At 39.3% G+C, this 22,339-nt stretch overlaps 1 protein-coding gene across 5 annotated transcripts in view; it reads right to left on the bottom strand.

Annotated features, from left to right (window-relative positions):
* Mpp5 (membrane protein, palmitoylated 5 (MAGUK p55 subfamily member 5)) overlaps nt 1–20,405 on the bottom strand; it is a 91,833-nt gene extending 71,428 nt beyond the window's left edge. Inside the window, exon 1 of one of the 5 annotated variants that reach the window (XM_030246824.1) lies at nt 20,342–20,405. The gene's annotated coding sequence lies outside the window, so the exon portion shown is untranslated. Of the gene's footprint in view, nt 1–20,180 lie in introns of all 5 variants that reach the window. The other 4 variants (XM_006516097.4, XM_006516098.3, NM_019579.3 and 1 more) reach the window with 4 other exon arrangements.
* Nucleotides 20,406–22,339: the final 1,934 nt, after the last annotated feature.

Here is a 22,339-nt window from a genome sequence, read left to right as displayed (position 1 = left end):
TTGCAATGACTCACAATAACAAGGGGCAGAGACACAGCTCAACGAGTACAAGCACTTGCCATGCAAGCACGATCGCCTGACTGTGATCCCTGGACCTGTGGTGCAGAGAGAGAACTAAGTTGTCCTTTGACCTCCACATGCGTGCCACAATACACACCCATGTACACACACACACACACACACACACACACACACACACACACGATACATACATATACAATAATAATAATGCATTTTTTGTTTGTTTTTGTTTTTTTGAGACAGGGTTTCTCTGTATAACCCTGGCTGTTCTGGAACTCACTCTGTAGACCAGGCTGGCCTCCAACTCAGAAATCCACCTGCCTCTGCCTCCCGAGTGCTGGGTCTAAAGGTGTGCGCCACCACGCTCAGTGTATAATAATGCATTTTTAAAAGACACAATAAAAAACACTCAAGGAATTCTAGTCATTAAACTCGCACGGCTATAGCTTTGTTCTGAATGTATTCACTAGGGAGTCTCTCTATTCCCTCCAATCAATCATTTCCCTTAACACATGCTTACATAGAGTTTCACGCCTCTAAAACTTCATTACAAGATATTCAACTTCTAACACTCACTGATTTACAGCCTACTAGAGAAAAAACATTTCAAAAATCAGCAAATTAGTAGATGATTACCTCTATTCTAGATGGCTGCCAGGTATACAAATTAAAAATATTTGTATTGCTTTGTCAATCAAGAAATACCAAATAACCAGTTTAGAGTTACTAGGACAGGACTATTAAAGACACAGCAAGACTAATCTATAAGGTTAGACTGAGGAAGTTGTAACAGTATATTCAGGACTATAAAGTGTGGATGTGTCACAACACAGAAAATAATCTTGCCAAGGAAGATGGTGAATACATATGTCACCCAACAAGAATACAATGAACTTTCGGTACCACAGTATTATCAAGAGTACAAACAAGCTCTAGCTTGCACAGTCTTAAAGGAGAGAGCATGAGTCTAGTCTAAGTAACATTTTTAGAAGATCAATACGTAAGATAACTACACTGCTAATCCTATAGCAGTTAAAAGGAATTGGCTACACTTTTATTCAAGAATGTTAAGTACTCAGTTGGTACAAAACACTTGAATAGTCACTGACAAGAAAGATTACGAAGGCAGAATTCTTGTCCTTTATGTTTTGAGACAATCTTAGGTGGCCCAGCCAAGACAGCCTGCTACTCACTCTGCAACTTACACATTAACTTGTGGCTATCCTTTACTGCTTTGTACCCTTATATTTAAAAAACCTAAAATCTACCATCAAAATCAAATAAGAACAAAAACTCAGTACAATGTTAATTGTTGACTGCTGTACCAGGACTACAGAAAAAGAGAACCCTAGGAGAATTGGCATAAAAGGAAAGGAATACAAAGCTCAAATGATTCGTTATACAAAGTATTAACACAAGCACACTAATACTAGTAAAATTAAACAAACGCTTTTCAAACACCACTGAATTTCAACTCTCCCAATTAAAAATATATAGAATGAGCCACCTTGAATCCCAACACTTAGGAGGCAGGGGTAGGCTGATCTCTGAATTCAAAGATAGCCTGGTCAACATAGTGAGTTCCAAGCCAACCAAGGCTACATAACTAAGAGCCTGCCCCTTCCCCCAAATAAGTAAATACATAATGAGATGCAGAGCAGGGGGAGGCAGTACACAACAGCTTATTGCTAAAGAGTTTGCCTCTTTAGCATGTACAATCCCTAGCACAGAGGGGGGAAAGTATATAGTATATATAATCTAGTGGAAAACTCCAAATAATGTTTGAGAGTCAACAGCAAAGCTGTATAGAATTTGAATTTATGATATAAGTGAACTGTTTAAGGTAGAGCAACAAACTATTTTCCCCTTCTAATTTTCACTACTACTGCAGAGAAAAATACCTGACCTAGATGTACAATTATCTCATCATTGAATCTTGGTAGACTAAGACAACCAATTCAAATACTCCTATAAAGTTACTAAAACAAATTATTGATAATTATCTAATCTATTTAAAATATATCTAATTATACTGGTAGTCAGAAAGCTGACTCAGTAGAATCACAAGTTTGAGGCTAGCATGGAATACATAGTAAACTTGAAGCCAGTTGGGGATATACAAGAAGACTGTCTCATACCAAAAAAAAAACCCAAACACCAAAAAACAACAACAAAAAAACCAAAACACCAAAAAAAAAAAAAAACCAAAAAAACAAAAAAACCCCCACAACAACGATAAGAATATTTTAAAAAATTTATCTAAATACAACTCATTTATCATATTTAATTCAACTATCATCATCCTTCACTATACCAAATCTAGCTCATATTCTATTTCCCACTTAATTTTAACTTTCATGGAGAGTCCAATATATACCAGGAACTATGTCTTTTACTCTTGATGCACCATCTCAGTTAACTTTCAAAATAAAACCCCTGAGTTAATCACCAGTATAAGTTTATATTGATGTTGAAAAAATTAATTCAGTACATATGACACTACCACTTCAAAATTTTGGCCAACCTAAAACAAATATAATTGTCATTAGGGAGATAGCCCATTACATTTGTATGCAAGCATAAAAACCTGAATTTGATCCCTAGAAGAGAGACACACAGGTTCATGGGCTTGCTGGCTAGACAGCCTAGCCTAATTGGTCAGCAGCAAGCCAGCAAAAGACACGTCTCAAACAGTAAGATGGACAACTCCTAAGGAACAATACCTGAAGTTGTCTGGTCTCTACATACATGGAACCACAAATACACATAGAGTTAAGAAAAAAATGAATAGAACTGCTTTAAAATGTCAAATTCTTGTTGAGCAGTGGTGGGCACATGCCTTCAAATTTCAGCACTCTGGAGGCAGAGGCAGGTAGATCTCTGAGTTTGAGGCCAGCCTGGTCTACAAAGTGAGTTCCAGGACAGTCAGGGCTACACAGAGAAACCCTGTCTCAAAAAACCAAACCAAACCAAACCAACAACAACAAAAAATATAATTTCTTAGTTTATAGGATTAAAAAGAATTCAACATTAAGTCAAAGTTAAAATTTAAGCAAATAAAAATGAGATTAAGCATATAGTAATGTTCTATCCTGAACTATTTTTCACAATATACTTTTTTTAAAATTTCTTTTAGATTTTATGTGTATGAATGTTCTTCCTCCTGGTACCCATGACCTTAAGAGGCTTAAATTCCCTGGGAGTTAGATGGTTAAGAGCTACCACATTGGTCCTGGGAACTGAACCTGGGTCCTTTGCAAGAGAAAGCAAGTACTCTTTACTACCAAGCCATCTCTCCAGCCCCACTAAATACCCAACATCAAATGGTCTCTTTCTCATTCCTGGAGATTCTCTGATTCTTCAGATAGCAACTGAAAGTCTTACAATTCTCATCTACCTCCATCTCACACAGTATGGTACAGGTCTCAAGACTGCCTCCAATTCAGATGTCAGCCTTATGTCCTAAATCTCCTGTAATTCTGATCATGCAGCGATTTATTAACCATGAATTCCCATAATCCCTTCCTCATGTTTAAAAATTTATCAAATGGCTAAAGAACTCAAGAAGGCATTTTGCATATAATCTCTGATTTACATAAAAGAATACAACTTAGGAAATCCAAATGGGAGAGATGCATAGGGGAAAGCATGAGGGTAAGAAGATAGTACGTTCTTGTGTCTTCTCCAGGTGCACATACCAACAGAAGACTCTGAATGCTATCATTTAGAGTATTTTTAATGTAAGCTTTATTTTCACAGCATGATTGATTTAATCATTGGCTTCTGGTAATTCTACTCCACCCTAACTCCTCAAAGGTACAGAATTAACCTGTAATCATGCCTTGATTTTTCTGGTGGCCAGTCCCAACCTGAAGCTATTTAAGGGTCCAGGCAAGAAGTATGTCATTGCAACAAAAGACACTCTTATCACTAAGTAAATTCCAAGGGATTTAAAAGCTCTACGTCAGGAACAGAGAACAAAGTCCAAACACATTTCTCATTACATCACAGCCACACTAAACAGTAAGATACTCAGATAAAAAGACATTTGTTTCTACCCGCATCGAGCTTAATTAGTAATCTGCTCAAGATCCTTTGCTCTAATTCAAGTATATTTTAAATACCAAGTAAGTTGAAGGGTCTTTCTTCAAAATGATAATCTTACCAAAAAGACAACATTAAGTAAGTCTTAAGTAGGCTTCACTACAAAGAAAAACTAGGGTTTGGGGTTAAATGAATTTCTAATCTTCACTATCACAATATGATTTTGAATAATTAATTTGAACCTCAATTTCCTCATTTCCCAAAGAGAGAGTACTGATAAAAACTTGGAAATGTGGTTGGTGATACTTAAGGAATAGATATAGAGGCAACCACACACAGCTTAACACATCGAGAGATGAAACATTAAATACCACTTGAATTAAGAGTTAGGGGAAAGCAAAAGGCAATTTTTATTTAGTCACAGTATATATTCATATTGCTCTAAAACAATAAGAAACAAAGTGTGTGAGAGAGAGAGAAAGAGAGAGAGATGGATGATTATGGGGGCTAGAGAGATGCCTCAGTGGTTAAAAGCACTGGCTGCTGATCTTTCAAGGACCCAGATTTAAAACGCAGCACCCACATGGTGGTTCACAGTATCTACAATTCCAGGGGGTCCAATACCCTCCCTCCTCTGACCTCCAGAATACAAGTGCACAGACACACGTACAGGAAACCACCCATACACATAAAAAAATTGAATTTTTTTTCAAAAAGGTGGTTATTTTTAAGTCTCCAAAATCCTACTAACTTTCTTTTGGCTAGCTGTTAAGCATCTATTAATTCCTATTAAGTGAATCATTTTCAAAAATATTTAAAGGTCACATGTATTGTCCTTAGATAGGTAAGAGTCTCATGGCCTAAGCTCCTATGAATCCCTTTGATACTTCAGTATGCATGTGTTTCAGAGGAGGAGATGAAAGAACCATCAGATTAACAAAACTCTGCATTTTTGTTTTGTTTTTCTGATAGAGTACCTTGGGTCTCAGGCTGGCCTCAAACTCTCTATGCATCTGAGGATGACCTTGAACTTCTGACTATCTTGTCTCTTCATTGTGAGTGCCTGAATTACCCACCACATTCAGTTTATGTGCCGCTGGGAATCAAACCTAGCACTTTGTGCATACTAGTTAAATACTCTATTTACTACATGTCAAGCCCCAAATTATTTTCTAATGCTAAAATTAAAGAGCTGTTTAGGAAATTTTTTTCTTCTAGGGTTATCAGTCAGGAAATATTTTGTGTTTGATATTCCAGGGCACAGTTAAATAAACAGAAAATAATAGTTTCAACCCTCAGCTTACAAATGTTTTACAAGGAGGGGCTGGCAAGATGGCTGAGTGGTGAAGAGCACTTGTTGATCTTGTAAACAACCTGAGTTCAGTTGCAAGCACCCACATGATGGTTCAAAACCACTTGTAACTCCAGCTTCAGGGCATCTGATGACTTCTGGCCTGCATGCATGTGGTGCACATATACACATACATACATACATACATACATACAAGCAAAACACTCATATACATAAAAACTTTTTAAAAATCTAAAAAAGTAAAAACTCATATATTTGTTATAAAGAAAGAATATATATAATGTTATTTAATACTGTTATAGAGTAACATATTAAGAACATGCTAATGGCAGCAGTATATAGACAGGTTTTTTTTTTTTTTAACTTTTTTGTTTTTTGGAGACAGGGTATCTCTGTATAGTCCTGGCTGTCCTAGAACTCACTCTGTAGACCAGGCTGGCCTCCAACTCAGAAATCCGCCTGCCTCTGCCTCCCAAGTGCTGGGATTTAAGGTGTGCGCCACCACCGCCCGGCTGACAGTTTCTTGTGGAATCAGAGTAAACAAAGGGAATCTGACTTAGTTACTCATGTTTGGTGAGACTGGTATTGACCCAGGGCCCTTAAGAATGCTAGGCAAATAGCCAGGGATCCACCCCATAATCAGCATCCAAACGCTGACACCATTGCATACACTAGCAAGATTTTATTGAAAGGACGCAGATGTAGCTGTCTCTTGTGAGACTATGCCGGGGCCCAGCAAACACAGAAGTGGATGCTCACAGTCAGCTAATGGATGGATCATAGGGCTCCCAATGGAGGAGCTAGAGAAAGTAGCCAAGGAGCTAAAGGGATCTGCAACCCTATAGGTGGAACAACATTATGAGCTAACCAGTACCCCGGAGCTCTTGACTCTAGCTGCATATATATCAAAAGATGGCCTAGTCGGCCATCACTGGAAAGAGAGGCCCATTGGACTTGCAAACTTTATATGCCCCAGTACAGGGGAATACCAGGGCCAAAAAGGGGGAGTGGGTGGGCAGGGGAGTGGGGGTGGGTGGATATGGGGGACTTTTGGTATAGCATTGGAAATGTAAATGAGTTAAATACCTAATAAAAAATGGAAAAAAAAAAAAAAAAAAAAAAAATGCTAGGCAAACATCATATCGAGTGACATCAAAAGCCATCCTGCTTCTATAATCCTTTGAGGATTTAACTCTACTAAATATTTAAGTTTTAAATATTCAGGTTTTGCATAATTCTTTTCAAGATGTGCATAAATAACTAGAGATATCAACAAGCTTATTTCAAAATATATAGACTAAATCAGTAATAACAATTTTTTATAAGGAGTAAGTCGAAAAACTCAGACTACTTAATAGAAGTAGCCCCAGTAGCCAGCACTATGTAGTACTAACAAAAGAAAAGACATATTAGCAGAAAGCAAGAGCTCACAGATAGAAGCTCACACATTATGCAATTGTTTCTGGAAAAGAAACAAGGGAAAATAAATGCAGAAGAAAAAATCTTTTTAACAAATGGATATGAAATCTCATACTTTACATTTTACCCAAAATGGATCATAAACCTAACTCTAAAATGTAAAACCATGAATATTATATAAGGAAATATAGAACAATCTCTTTATGCTAGGCAAATAGAATTCCCCCCAAATGGCAAAGGTGAGCTAGAGAAGTGTTTCAGAGGTTAGAAGCACTTCCTGCTCTTGTAGAAGGTCTACTTTCAGTTCTAAGCAACCATGCCAGGTGGCTCAGTGCCTATAACTCAGCACCAGGGTATCAAACTTCTGCCCCAGTTCCAATTTATGAGTATTTAATTCACACCCAGACATATATACATATAATTAAAAACAAACAAAACAAAGCCTTTTTCACTACTAAGAGCCAACCAGTAAAATGATCAGGCCTAACAAATGGAGTTCTTCTTCAGGGTCAACATGGTAAAGAGAACCAACTCCTGAAAGTTGCCCACAGATCTGCATACTTAGCCTGTGGAAACATGCATGATACCACAGCGTCTGTAACATGTACAGTACAGGTACAAAACAGGTACAGTAATGCACACGCATTACTAAACATAATATTTTAGATACCCCAAGTCTATTAAAATTATAACAAAGTTAAATATCTAATAAATTTAAACTAAATGTTTCTTCTAAAACTTTTACTTCCTACACTGATTTTTTTTTTGGGGGGAGGGCGGCTGACTTAAAGGAGAGGTATGTAGGCAAAACCCAAAGGTCAAATCAAGCATACCTTTTTTTTGTTTTGTTTTTTTTCGAGACACAGTTTCTCTGTATAGCCCTGGCTATCCTGGAACTCACTTTGTAGACCAGGCTGGCCTCGAACTCAGAAATCCGCCTGCCTCTGTCTCCCAAGTGCTGGGACTAAAGGCGTGCACCACCACCGCCAGGCTTTTTTGTGTTTTTTTTTCTTTTTCTTTTTTTTTTAAAACAGGTACAGTAATAGACAGCATAAAGACTTTCTAGTCAAGACAGACTACATTAAGACACTGATCCCAAAAGACTATAATAGATCACATTTATGCTGATGTTGATGTAAACAAAACCTTCTACACATAAAGTATAATATGTACAATTATGTGTAATATGTATACTTGATAATGGCAACAAATTATACCACTGGATTGTTTTTATTATCTATACTATACTTCTAATCATTATTTTAGAGTCTAGGCCTACTTATATAAAAGGCTTACTGTGATGAAGTATGTTCTGCTGAAAAGGCAGTAAATCCTGTACTCAGAGGCCTCAGAGTAATGACCCACACCATTTAAGTTTGTGTAAGCACATTTTGTGACATTCACACCATGAAAAAATTACAAATGATGTATCATATTTCTCAGAACATACACGTGTCAGTAAGTGATGCACAAACCATAAAGTTTTATTGGAACATAGTCATGGTTGTTTGGATAACTACCTTTGTACTCTAACAGCAGAACTGAATACCTACTACAGAGGCAAAATGACCCATGAAGCTTAAAATATTTACAGAAAGTAATCTTCTTCTACCTTATGAGATAAAAAATCAACCTAAGAAGCCTCAAAGCCTTTATGTTTAGGGTCTTTAAGCACATGATTAACTAAAAAAAAGAGCCCTAAACTGAAAAAACAAGAAGGCCAAATATTAGAATCCTATGTTAAATATTTGATAAACTCAAATTTTAAAAATTTGTCAAATTAAACAGCTCAACAAATTAAACAGCTCAACAAAGTTACTGAAATCTTAATATTCACAACTAAGTGTCTTCTATAGTTTAACCAAAGAAAACTTTTCACAACTCAAAATATATTTAATGAGAACGCAGGGTTTTCCATTCACCCACATTTCATGAAGGTATTAAGCTCAAAATCAAACAATCTAGCACTTGTTTTATATTTTACTTCCCTTTTGCAAGTACTCACTAGCAAACAAGCAATCCACTCTGACTAACCCACAAATGTATGTGACTTCTAAGATATTTTGGAATAAAGTAGAATGGATTTTCTTTTGTTTCTTTAAAGTCTCTTAAGTTTTCACGATAAATAAAAACTCTGAATTAAATAACTTTGTCTTTGTTCAAAATAAAAACTCACCAGCTGGGAACAGTTGTACATACATACCTTGAATCCCAGTACTCATGAGGCTGAAGTAGGAAGATACCGAGTTTGAGGCTAGCCTGGGCAATACTGTGAGATTCTGTCATTCATTCATATATATCATGCTAATAATTATAACCATTTGTATTACTGGACTGTTTTTTACTATTTATACTATACTTCTAAGCACCATTTTAGAGACTACTCCTACTTAAAATATATTCATTATACATATAAAATTCACTGTCTTAAAGGAACAGCTCCACATTTCTTACCAATATACTGAATTAAGAATTTCAGACCAAGGAACAACAATATGAACTAACCAGTACCTCCAGAGCTCATGTCTCTAGCTGCATATGTAGCAGACGATGGCCTAGTCAGCCATCATTGGGAAGCGAGGCCCCTAGGTCTTGCAAACTTTATATGCCCCAGTACCAGGGAAAGCCAGGGCCAAGAAGTGGGAGTGTGTGTGTGTGTGTGGGGGGGGGGGGGGATAGAGGAGCAGGGCAGGGGGAGGGTATAGGGAACTTTAGGGATAGCATTTGAAATGTAAATAAAGAAAATATCTAATAAAAAAATTTTCAGACCAATCCTCAAATTTTCTCTGCATTGCAATTATACCAGTTTCCTTTTAGTTCTTCAACTGAGTATTTGGCCCCCATATGCTTTTGTATGTTCTCCCTGGTAAAACCCTTCCTGTGTTACGTGCATGGTTTTTGAGAAAAGACTCATTCTGTAGCTCAGGCTGTCCCAGAAGGCACGATGTGGCCCAGGCTGGCCTCAAAGGCAAATCTCCTGCCTCAACCTCCCATGTGCTGGGCTTGCCCCATGAGGTATCACATCTGACTTCAGCATAAGCTTTTCCTCAAACCTACTCACACAGAACTCAGTTCCTTTGTATCATAGTATACAGGGGCATAATTCTAATTTTGTTCTGTCCTACCTTCTCTTCTGAATAATTCACTGACCTACGGTAAGGACAGGGAAATCAAGTCAAGCACTGGCTGGTTTATATCATCACTACCTTTTTGTGTAAGTGAACTCTGACATTTCTCAGGCTAAGGCCTAAGTAATGCTAATGAAGAAAGAGAAGCGGCAACTTTGTACTTGGGACAACTACTGTACTGGTCCTGACTGTAATGTAACCTGGAAGAGAGTACCTCATTACTACTGCATTACTCAGAATATATCCCTGTCATCAAGAGATGCATGAACAATAAAGTTTTATTGTAACAGTCATGTTCTTTGGACAACTACCTTTGTAACAAGAGAACTCAATACCTACAACAGAGGATTTTTGGTACCTGCAGAAATTGTCAAGTGTGCAAACTGAATTTATTTCTTCATCAACCTTAAATTCTTACTTGGATGGTCTCATTCTTTATAGGGAATACAATTTTTTCCAAGGCATTCCCCATGATTCTAGATTTTCAAGATATAAGTTGTTAGACCTTTTTCTTTTTACTTTGTTTCCCACCCCCCTTAATTAGAACTTTTACTTTGAAATTCATATGCAGTTGTAAGAAAATATACAGAGCTCCTAATCTTTGCTAACCTTTCCAACTATAGTACAATATCACAACCACATGCTCATAGTGTTGGTTAAGATCTATATTTTCACAAAGATCTTTGGCATGTCCCTTTGAAGATCACACCTATTCTATAGAAGGCCTGTAATCTCTAACAACTAATCTGTTCATCCATTTTTAAATTCATTTTTCTTTATTTATGTATTTATTCTTAGTTTCTTGAAACAGGGTTTCTCTATGTAGCCCCATCTATCCTGGAATTTGCTCTGTAAACCAGGCTAGGCTCAAACTCAGAGAGATCCCTGCCTCTGTCTCCTGAGTGCTAGGATTAAAGATGTGTGCCACACTGCCTCCCTTGTTATCCATTCTTAATTCTGTCAATTCAGGTACATTATGTAAGTGGAACCACCTAGTAACTTGAGATCCCCCACTAGTATCTGGAGATTCATCCAGGTTATGCCATGTATTAATCTGCTTCTTTTCACTGCTGAATATTATCTCCTGGGATGAGTATGCCAGCTCATTTTTTTCCCATTGGGAGATATAGATTTTAATAGGAATTAAGCTTCTATCAACATCTGTATTAAAAAAAAAAATTAAAACAAGGCAGCCTGGTCTACAGAGTGAGTTACAGGACAGCAAGAGCTATACAGAGAAACCCTGTCTCAGCACTACCCCCTACCCCATAAAAAAACAAAACAAGCAAATAACAAAAACCATAATTCATTTTCTAAAGCTATTTTAACATGTACACATAAACCCAGTGTAAAGAATATTTGATTACAGTGATACATCTAACATTTTCTTTGATTACTTTGTAATTTTAAAGAAGAGTCCTTCAGTCTACAAACTTCATTATGAATCAGCAAATCTTAAGTCCAGGACTGAGAGGATAGCTTACCTGATAAAGCACTTGCTTTATATTTATTTATATTTGTATTTATTGGGAAATACCAAGTTTCATGAGAACTTGAGTTCAATTCCCGGAACCCACATGAAAAAAATCTAGCTCTCACTTAGAAGATAAAGATAAGATCCCTGGGGCTCAGGGATCTCTTGATGCCAACCAGTCTAGCTTAATCATTGCGCCCCAGGCCACTGAGAGATACAATCTCAAAAAAAAAACAAGGTGGACAGGTACTTCAGAACATCAAAGGTAGACCTAGTACATATGCACATAAGCATGAATACAAATGTGCACAAAGGAATTTTAACATACTAAACACACATACTTGTTAAAGGAATCTTAATTCTCCTAATTTTATACATAATTTATAATCTATCCAAAGTGACTTTTTGTTTAAAATAATCGTAAAAGCATACTAGTTTGATTCAACACCGAAAAACTAGTATGAATCATGCTAATAGACTAATAGGGGAAAAAGAAATCATGATCATCTCAACAGATGCAGACAAGATATGACAAAATTTGACAACCATTTATGACAAAAAAATTACTTCAATAACCTGGGAAATACCAAGTTTCATCTAGTTCAAAGGATCCATAAAATGGCCTATTTTTTAAAAGTGAAAATGCAATTATCTTACTTCATAAGAATATCCTTTTAGGGCTGATGGGATGGCTCAGCGGGTAAGGGCACTGACTGCTCTTCCCGAAGGTCCTGAGTTCAAATCCCAGCAACTACATGGTGGCTCACAACCATCCATAATGAGAGTCTGAAGACAGCTACAGTGTACTTATGTATAATAATAATAAAATCTTAAAAAAAAAATATCCTTTTATTTATCCTATCCCAAACCACTGGAAATTCTAGCCAAGTGAAAGTTTAAAAAAAGAAAGAGAGGCAGTGGTGGTGCATGCCTTTAACCCCCGCACTTGGGAGGCAGAGGCAGACGGATTTCTGAGTTCAAGGCCAGCCTGGTCTACAGAGTGAGTTCCAGGACAGCCAGGGCTACACAGAGAAACCCTGTCTTGAAATAAATAAATAAATAAATAAATAAATAAATAAATAAACAAACAAAATTAAAAAAAGCATTCTGAGTTAAATGAAAAAATATTTTTTTTTCTTTATATTACAGCTCTTTAATTAGAAAATCACAATATATCAACCACTTGTTTGGGGGTGGGGGTGGGGGAGAAAGCCAATGAGCCTAGGGGAAAAATAAAATGAGAGGCTGGAGAGTTGGCTCAGCAGTTAAGATTTACCTGTGCTGCTTTTGCTGAGGAACCAGGTTCCCAGCACCCACATGCTGGCCAACCATCCATCCCTCCAGTTTCAGGGGATCTGATGGTCTTTTCTGACCTTACAGGAACACAAATGGTGCACAGACACATATGCAAGCCAAATACACATTCATCTACATATGTATTTGGCATACATTACATACATATATTTGGCACCAAATACGTAATAGGCTCAGCAACCTGGGAGACTGAGGCAGGAAGATCATCTGAGCTCAGCATTTCAAGGTCAGTCCAGATAACAAACATTGCGTCAAAAAAGGGAGGTGGGAGGGGGGTGCAATGATACATGCCTATAATCATCAGTACTTAAGACACTGAGGCAGGATTTTTTAGTTCAAGACCAGCTTGGGCTACACAATGAGATCCCTGAGTCAAAAGATGCAAAAAACAAAACAAAACAACAAAAACAAATATAAAGTTTATTATATGATTTAGTTGATTTTCCACATATTAATCATTAATTAGAAACTATTTTAATTACCATTTTGCCATTTATAATAGAATAAAAAGACTGAAATACTTAGATAAAGACCTATATTATGCAGGAACTGTTTGTTGAAAAATTTAAAATTCTCATGAACAAAATCAAGAGCAAGATTAATGAGGCGAAATACTGTGTTATAAATTACTAGACACAGGCTCGGATACAGTTTAGTGTTAAGCAGTTATCCAGATGCTCAAGACCTCGGTTTCAACTGTTAGTATTGCAAAATTAAATATAAATTAAAAAATTAACAAGATGAAGTCACCAAGAGTCCAGGTTGATTTACAGATAAGCCAACCCCAATCAAATTACCAATATGGTAGTTCTTTTGCTTTCAACAACCTGATTCTAGGTATTATATGGAAATCAATGGAACTAAGATATCCACAGTGAATTTGAAAAAGAATACTTGCAGTATTCACATTACTGTTTGCTAAGACATGTTTGACATTCAATAATCAAGACAATGTATTATTAGTAAAAAGACAGATAAATAGATTAATAGAACATACCAATATTGTGTTGTTTTGACATAAACATTGGTTATTTCAAGAAGTCCTTTCAAGTGTCATGAAAAAACAAGACAAATAAATGAAACTACTTGTATTTTTCATTTTATATTGAAATGAATGCAATGGAACACAAATCCAAGTGTGAAATGTAAAAATATGTAACTTGTGGGAAAAAGTAAAGAAGAAACTCGATGAGCCTGGGTAAGGCAGGTTCTTCAGATACGATATCACAGATCAGATCCATAAAATAAACAATTGCTCATTTGGACTTCATCAAAGTTTACAATGTCAATACCTCAAAAGGCAGATATGAAGATGAAAAGGTTAATAGGTTAGGAGAAAAATCTTGGCAAATGACTTATCTGATAAAAGAAAAAGCACTATAAAGAACTATCAAAACTTGGGCTGGGGGGTGCAGCTCAGCAGTAAAGCACGTGCTTGAGGCTAAAGTCTACAGTAAAAAACAGAAGTCTGGGAAGCTGGTACACGTAATGTCCCTGCTAGTGGGGAGGCTGAGGCAGGAAGAGCAAAACTGCAAAAACATACGGGAAAACAGAATAACACACTGTCTAAAAATAAATAAATTTAAAAATAAATGATAATTCCACCTCATGCCAGTCAGAATGGCTAAGATCAAAAATTCAGGTGACAGCAGATGCTGAGGAGGATGTGGAGAAAGAGGAACACTCCTCCATTGTTGGTGGGATTGCAAGCTTGTACAACCACTCTGGAAATCAGTCTGGCGGTTCCTCAGAAAATTGGACATAGTACTACCGGAGGATCCCGCAATACCTCTCCTGGGCATATATCCAGAAGATGTCCCAACCGGTAAGAAGGACACATGCTCCACTATGTTCATAGCAGCCTTATTTATAATAGCCAGAAGCTGGAAAGAACCCAGATGTCCCTCAACAGAGGAATGGATACAGAAAATGTGGTACATTTATACAATGAAGTACTACTCAGCTATTAAAAAGAATGAATTTATGAAATTCCTGGGCAAATGGATGGACCTTGAGGGCATCATCCTGAGTGAGGTAACCCAATCACAAAGGAACTCTCACAATATGTACTCACTGATAAGTGGATATTAGCCCAGAAACTTAGGATACCCAAGATATAAGATACAATTTGTTAAACGCATGAAACTCAAGAAGAACGAAGACCAAAGTGTGGACACTGTGCCCCTTCTTAGAATTGGGAACAAAACACCCATGGGAGGAGTTACAGAGACAAAATTTGGAGCTGTGAGGAAAGGATGGACCATCTGGTGATTGCCTTATCCAGGGATCCATCCCATAATCAGCTTCCAAACGCTGACACCATTGCATACACTAGCAAGATTTTGCTGAAAGGACCCAGATATAGCTGTCTCTTATGAGACTATGCCGGGGCCTAGCAAACACAGAAGTGGATGTTCACAGTCAGCTATTGGATGGATCACAGGGCCCCCAATGGAGGAGCTAGACAAAGTACCCAAGGAGCTAAAGGGAACTGCAACCCTATAGGTGGAACAACAATATGAACTAACCAGTACCCTGGAGCTCGTGTCTCTAGCTGCATATGTATCAAAAGATGGCCTAGTCGGCCATCACTGGAAAGAGAGGCCCATTGGACTTGCAAACTTTATATGCCCCAGTACAGGGGAACGCCAGGGCCAAAAAGGGGGAGTGGGTGGGTAGGGGAGTGGGGGTGGGTGGGAATGGGGGACTTTTGGGATAGCATTGGAAATGTAAATGAGGAAAATACCTAATAAAAAAATAAAAAAAAAAGATAAATAAAAATGGCAAAGCATTTTGTTATTTCACAAAGAGTGCATGCAAATAAGCACATCAAACAATATTCAACATTATTAATTATAATATAAGAGAACTCTTAATTTTAAAATACCTTGACATACTACTATATGCCTGTTAGAATGGCTAAAATGAAAAAGGCTGATTATATCAAGTGCTGATAAGGATGTAAAACAACAGAGCTCTCACACATTGCTGGCAGCAATGGAAATGGCTCAGCTACTTGGAAGAGATTTGAAGTGTACGTGGTGGACTAGGTTTCCAGAGTGCTTCAAAGTACCACAAACACAATGGCCTTTAAAGAATCACATACTTAAGAATTTTTAATTCCACAAGCCTGACAGGTCCCCTGGGCTAACATTAAAGTCCTATCAGAGCCGTGTCCCCCATACTCCTGGTGCCAAAGACTAATTCATTTCCTACGGTTTTTTACCTGTGAAAATCAAGCACACTACTTTGCTTGGGGCTCCTCTCTTCCATCTTCAAACACACCAGCTTTCTTTTCTCCATCTAGAAGCTGTTTCTACTGTTGCATCTTTTTTCCCCCAGATTCCACCCTTCCCCTCTCTCCTTTTAAAGACTCGTGATAATTAGGCCCACATGAATAATCTCCATATTCTAAGACGCTGATTAACAACCTGATTAAACTGAAACATAACCAAATATATTCACAAGTTCTAATTATTAGAATATCTTCAAGGGCCACTACTTTGCCTACTAAAGACAGATTTTGCTTTAATTTTGCTGCTGTTTTGTTTCATCTTTAAATACATAAGTTAGAGAAAGGAAGACACTAAAAAACTTATTTACACAGATTTATGGCAACTTTACAATCACAAAAAGCTTAAAAACAAATGTTGGTGAATAGATAAATAAATGTTGGTATTCATACAAGAGAATACTGTGTTCAGCAATAAATTGGAAGGAACTGGATGTGCTCAGGAAAGATGAAACCTAAAATGTATCATGCTAAATGAAAGAAAAGGAGAGATGGTGCTTGCTTAAGCAGCACATACACTAATGCTGGCAAGGTAAAGATTAGCATGGCACCTCTACAAGGATGGTATGCAAATACTTGGAGTATTTCATACCTTTACATAGACTTGCAAGACATGGCCTGTGTAAGAAGAAAAAGACCTCAAGATAATGGTTTAAAGGGATGCAAAGGAAACAAGGAAGAGGTGAGGAGGACTGAAAAGCCAAGGCTGGTGCCAACAAGGCAGGTGTACAAGGAGGTGCGTAAGCCTCACGAGGAAGGACAATCTCCAGCTTAAGTAAGACATAGCTGGGCTTTGAACAGTCTGCGTCTCAAACCCCTCCCCAAAGAGGAAAGGCTCCGTGTGTCTTTCCACATGTGTGCAGTACGTATACCTTTCACAAAGGATTTAATAAACTAAAAACTTCAAATGAATGACAAGAAAAACTAGATAATACTATTAAATGTCTTAAAAAGAGAGATTATAGGAGGGAAATCATTAGTTGCTAGGAGTAAAGTCTGGGGGGAGGCTGACTTTAAAAAAAGATAGTACATGAAACTGTTCCGTTTCTTGACTGTGCCAATACATAAAAATTTAATCTTTTAAAGAAAGGAAACAAATACATAATTTCTCATCCATATGGTCAGAAAAATTTAAAACTGACAATGCTAATCATGGGCAAAGATAAGAAAACACTTCCACTCATAAGAGTAAATGCAGGGAAAATCATTTGCCTGGCTGCAACCAATCAAGTCAAAAATGCACAGCAAACTGCAGTCAACAGTTCCCTTTGCAGGTGGTATACATCTTGGGAAAACACACATCTTTCAGAGACACACTGAAGGATATTCATTAAGCACTGTTTGAAGTATTTAAAAAAATAGAAAAAACTTCAAAAAGGAATAAATTGGGTAGTTATTGAAAAAAAAAAAAGGAAAAAACACAGATAGAAGTGAGGAGGGCAGGACATACAACCTTGGCAGTAATTAATATGATGTGGAGAAAGTAACTTACTGATTTAATTAACAATTAGTAAAGAGCTGGGCGTGGTGGCACATGCCTGCAATGCCAGTACTTTGGAGTCTAAGGCAAGAGAATGAGGAGTTTGGGGCCAGTCTAGTTACATTACCAGGTGTAGGTCTGCTTGGGCTACATACCAAGCAAGATGCTAGGGAGGAGAAGTGGGCAGTCACGTGCAATGAGAACACCACTAAAAGTAGAATACCAAAACAAGTGTGAAGTATTTACTTCACACTCATCACCTCTTCTACAACCCTAACTTGTCCCTGAGACCTAAAAATGTTCTGTACATACATAAGATGACTTCCAACTTAATGATCCTGTAATTTACTAAGTGTATAATAAACACTCCAAAATCAGCAAAACATCAGAGAATTAATAGGTCACATTAATATACGTAAGTCAGAACAATTTTTTCCCAAAACATTTCCAAAATATTGTACACGGTAACATATGAAAAGAAAGCATGAATTTTACCTGTGGAAAAGTTAAAAGAATATGCTAAATATTGTCATCTTAAATTTTTTGAAAGTCTGATGATTGTGACATTTAAATGTGTGTTAACTTTGTAAGACTACAGTGCTCACCAGTCCAATTTGAGTGTAAATGTTAATATGAAGGTAGTTTGTTTGTGATTAACATACAAGATCCATCAAAGGACTTCAAGGAGGTTATTCTCAATTATGTGAGTTTATTAATGCATGCTGTGCACACATTACAGGAGAAACCTCAACAGAAGAGAACACCAAACAGTGGCTCAGAACTCTGGTCTACACAGTATCTTAAACAAAGAACAGAAGTATTTTAGACATGACATGACAGAAAGCAGATTTGGCTTTTGTTTACATAGGTAGGGGACTATAGGTAGTGAGTCTGAGCTTTTTAATCAGACCACAATACAGTAGCCTAGATGGAGGGCTCAGCATTAAAGAGCTCTTGCTGAGGAACCAAGTTAAGCTCCCAGCACCCACAATGGGTGGTCCCCGAGAGCCTGTAACTCTAGTTCTAGGGGAATTCAATGCCTTCAGCTGCCACTGGCACATGCATATATGTGTCAATATCCCACCCCCATGAACATATAAATAAAATCTTTTTTCAAAAAAATTACAATTCCGAAGTCGACATGCATAGCTAAGTCACTGTACCACTTTGGATGACCCTTAGGTAGAATTATATTAAGTCTCTCATCTATTTTAACATTATATTTATATATGTGTATGTGTGTGTGTGTGTGTGTGTGTATAAAATCACTAAGGAGTCCACCATTATTTGTCAAATTCAAGGTGATGACTTTTAGTCATTCGTGGCAAATTTACTCAATTTTTAAAAGATTATGAAACGCTGGGTGTGGTGGCGCACACCTTTAGTCCCAGCACTCAGGAGGCAGAGGCAGGCGGATTTCTGAGTTCGAGGCCAGCCTGGTCTACAAAGTGAGTTCCAGGACAGCCAGGGCTATACAGAGAAACCCTTTCTCGACGCCCCCCCCCCAAAAAAAAAGATTATGAATCTCTTTTGATATCTTTGTCTTTTTTACTTATAAAGCTCTTTAAATTTTAATGTAAGCCTGCTATTACAGTTTAGAATGATCTTTAAAACAAGAAATCGTGTCCACAGAAATACTATAGAAACAGCTCGTCAAGAAAGGATAGTGTTCATTCCCACCAATACCTATACTTCAAAGACACCAGCACACCACATAATTTGTTACTGTTGCAAAAGTTAACAAGTTATTAATTTCTGGCATAATTTAAAAGGATAATTAGAATAGTATCATTAAAACATTACAGTGCCTTATTAAAACCAGAAATACCTTCCACCTTATCCGCTAAATCAAAACTTTAGAATTCTTGCTACACTGGCTTTCAGAATTTAAACTCTTGAAACTCTAAATTAGACACAACACACTAAGTAAAAACCCTCGTAGGTGCTGCATTCATTTTAGAGTAAAGTGTCATGGAAAACTTTTCGGCCGAATCTAAATTCCACACACATTACTGTGTGTCAGTCAGCTGGACAGAAGGAGAGAGCTATCCTTAGTCAGTTACGTAATTTACAATAAGGATCGTTCCGAGCGGCATTCATTGAAAGTAGCTCTACCAAGCATTTACAGGCTTCAAAGTTCACCGGACAATCTCCGTCTAAGTTCTGAGAACGCACTACTCTTTAGCAGTGGTCACAAGGAAGCAGGAACTGTTTATCCGCAGAACGCAATGAGTAGCAGAACACCAGGGGCTGACTCAGGCACCGGAACGCTGGCTGCATTCCGTCTTCCACGGGAAAGTGTTTCCCAGGCTGGTTCCCCGATCCGGCCAGGGGTGGGGTGAGGGAAGAGTCCCAGAGACTCGCGAACTCCGGGCCTGGGCGCAGCGAGACGACTCCCTGCCGTGCCCCCGGCAAGTCCGGCGGGGTGGCCCGCCACCGCGCCAAGGTGCGTCCCCCCCACCCCCACCCCCCGGCCCAGGGAACCAACCGGCATCGCGCGGGGAGCGTCCCTCCGAGGGACAAAGGTTGGGCTGCCACCGCGGCGCCCGGCTCAGCCTGGGGCTCTCCCCAGGGAACCCTGGCGGTGCGGCGGGTCTGGGAGGGGGTGCGAGCCCCGCCGCCCCTCCCCCGCCGCGCTCCCGGGAACCTGTTGATTAAGATCGCCACAGCCCGGGCGCTGCGGGTCCGCCCCTTACCTCCAAGCCCCGGCGGCCGCCGATCCTCTCTCCCTCCCTCGCTCCTCAACGCAGCCCAAGCAACAGCCCTCCGTCTGGCGGCCCTCAAAACACTGGATAAAGAATCCAGAAACTCCCGATTCCTCCCACCTCGGAGTCTCCAGTCCCCGCCCCCTCCTCACCGCCAGCCTCCTCCGTCGCCGCCGTCGCCAGCAACTCCTCCTCGAGGCCGCGCGAGACCGGCCCCCGCGGCTGACGCGAGACCGCGCACGCGCCCCTGGGACGCTGGCGCAGCGGGCGCGCCTATCCCAGGCCGTTCCTGGCGCGGCCCGCCCACGGCCCGGAGAGAGGCTGGAACGGATCGTCCAATCCTGAGCGCGCGTGGGGAGAGGGCCCGCTGATTGGTCCGCTCTTCCCCCCCCCCGCCTCCCGGGGGCTCGGCCGCGCGCACTCACCCGCCTCGAACTGCGAAGCGTTCGTTCTAACCGCTGAGTCGCTTCGCTGCCTCAGCCCACCTCCTCGCCTCTGTGTGGGGTCGCCGTGCTTCCCTGAGACGGACTCGGAAGCCGCTAAGGCTCGACGGGGCCTGGGAAGCGGTCATCTCCTGAGAAAAATCCGATTCCCTTGGAAGAGACCCCTGTTGTCCTGTCAGGCACATCAAAAATGCTAATGCTCAAAACAACCGTGACGCCAACACCTGGTTGTGTATAAAGTTCCACACAATTCCCTGATTCCACAGACGACTCCTTTCTGAAAACCAGGAAGGATGTCAAAGGCCACAGTTGTCACAGAATTCTCCGGAGAGGATTGGGAGTTACTTAGGCTAGTCCCAGCGCGAGTCCATGCTGTCAGGACACACCTATGCCACCATCTGGGAAGGGTGGGCACGGAAAGTGCTATGAAAGTGTGCGCGAGGAACTGGATTTGGAGCAAACAGAAATATGTTCTATGTAGAAACCTCTTCTGCTGGACCTAAATCCATTGCTTCAGCCTGTTGAGTTTTCTCAGGGGCACATGTCGTAGACAACTGTCCCTCTGTGCCTTCGTATATGCAATTAATCATGTCTTTATTTCCTCCCACCGTGGTTTTTAAGCACCATTCCCAATATACCCAGGCTCCTACCTACCTTTTTCCTCTTATGGGTTGTTAGTGTCCCCAAGGAATACTATGCCCTCTGAAGTAAGCACAACTTTTTTTGGGGGGTGGGGGGAGGGCGAAATCCTTCTCTTCCTGGATCATCAAATTCAAATCTTACTGACATTTTATTAAGTACTTAACGTTGTTTATTGGTGTTAGTAAGGCAGAGCCAAGGACAGGACTTTTTTACATACCACTAAAGACCTCTTTCCTTCTGTCAAACATACCTCAGTGGACTTTGAGTACAGACGGACAACTTCCAAATATATGTAACTGAACTGTCTGCTTAGTTCATCTTCACAAAGAAGTGAGAATTTGTGAACTGCAAGTGGACTGTCTCCAGAATTCCTAGACACTGTTAGCCACACACAAAAGGTTAGTGAGTGTTGACATTCCTTTCTACCTTTTTTTTTTTTAATGCATAAGACATTAGGTAACAAGTACTCTAGTTCCTTTTTTAAAAAGTGGTTCCCCCACCCCACCCCCTTTTTGGAAATGTTGACATAAAGCTAGCTTACTCTTGTTGTGAGGACTGTTCTGTGCATGATAATGTGTTTGACAAAATAGTTTCTGTCCCTTAGATTCCAGGCACATCTCCCTTTCCAAAAGTGACAAAAGATGTTTACAGATATAGCCAAAGGGTGGGAGGGTGTTCTTTTTTAAAAGATGTATTTGTTTTTTATTTTGTGTATATGCATATTTGCCTGCATTTATGTGTATGTGTTACCTATTGCCTGGTGTTTGGTGAGGCAGAGATCTTTGGATTCCCTGAGTCTCAGACTGCAGACAATTACAATTCACCATTTGGGTGCTAGGAACTGAACCCATTTCCTCCTCAAGAGCACCAAACATTCTTAACACTTATCTTTCCAGGCTCCTAGAAAGCATTTCTCTTCATACCTTCCAATAGCCCCATCCAGACAGCTTTCCAAAACATTTCTTCCCTAATGAACACCCCTGCCGGGTAACTACCTTGCCTTGCTTCCCCAGTTGCTTAGGTTTTCCTCTTGTAGGCTCCACTCTGATAAAATGATCAATCACT

The sequence above is a fragment of the Mus musculus genome, chromosome 12 (assembly GCF_000001635.26).
Source record: "Mus musculus strain C57BL/6J chromosome 12, GRCm38.p6 C57BL/6J".
NCBI lineage: Eukaryota > Metazoa > Chordata > Mammalia > Rodentia > Muridae > Mus > Mus musculus.
The sequence above is the reverse complement of the archived record's forward strand: the minus strand, read 5'-3'. Positions and strand labels throughout refer to the sequence as shown.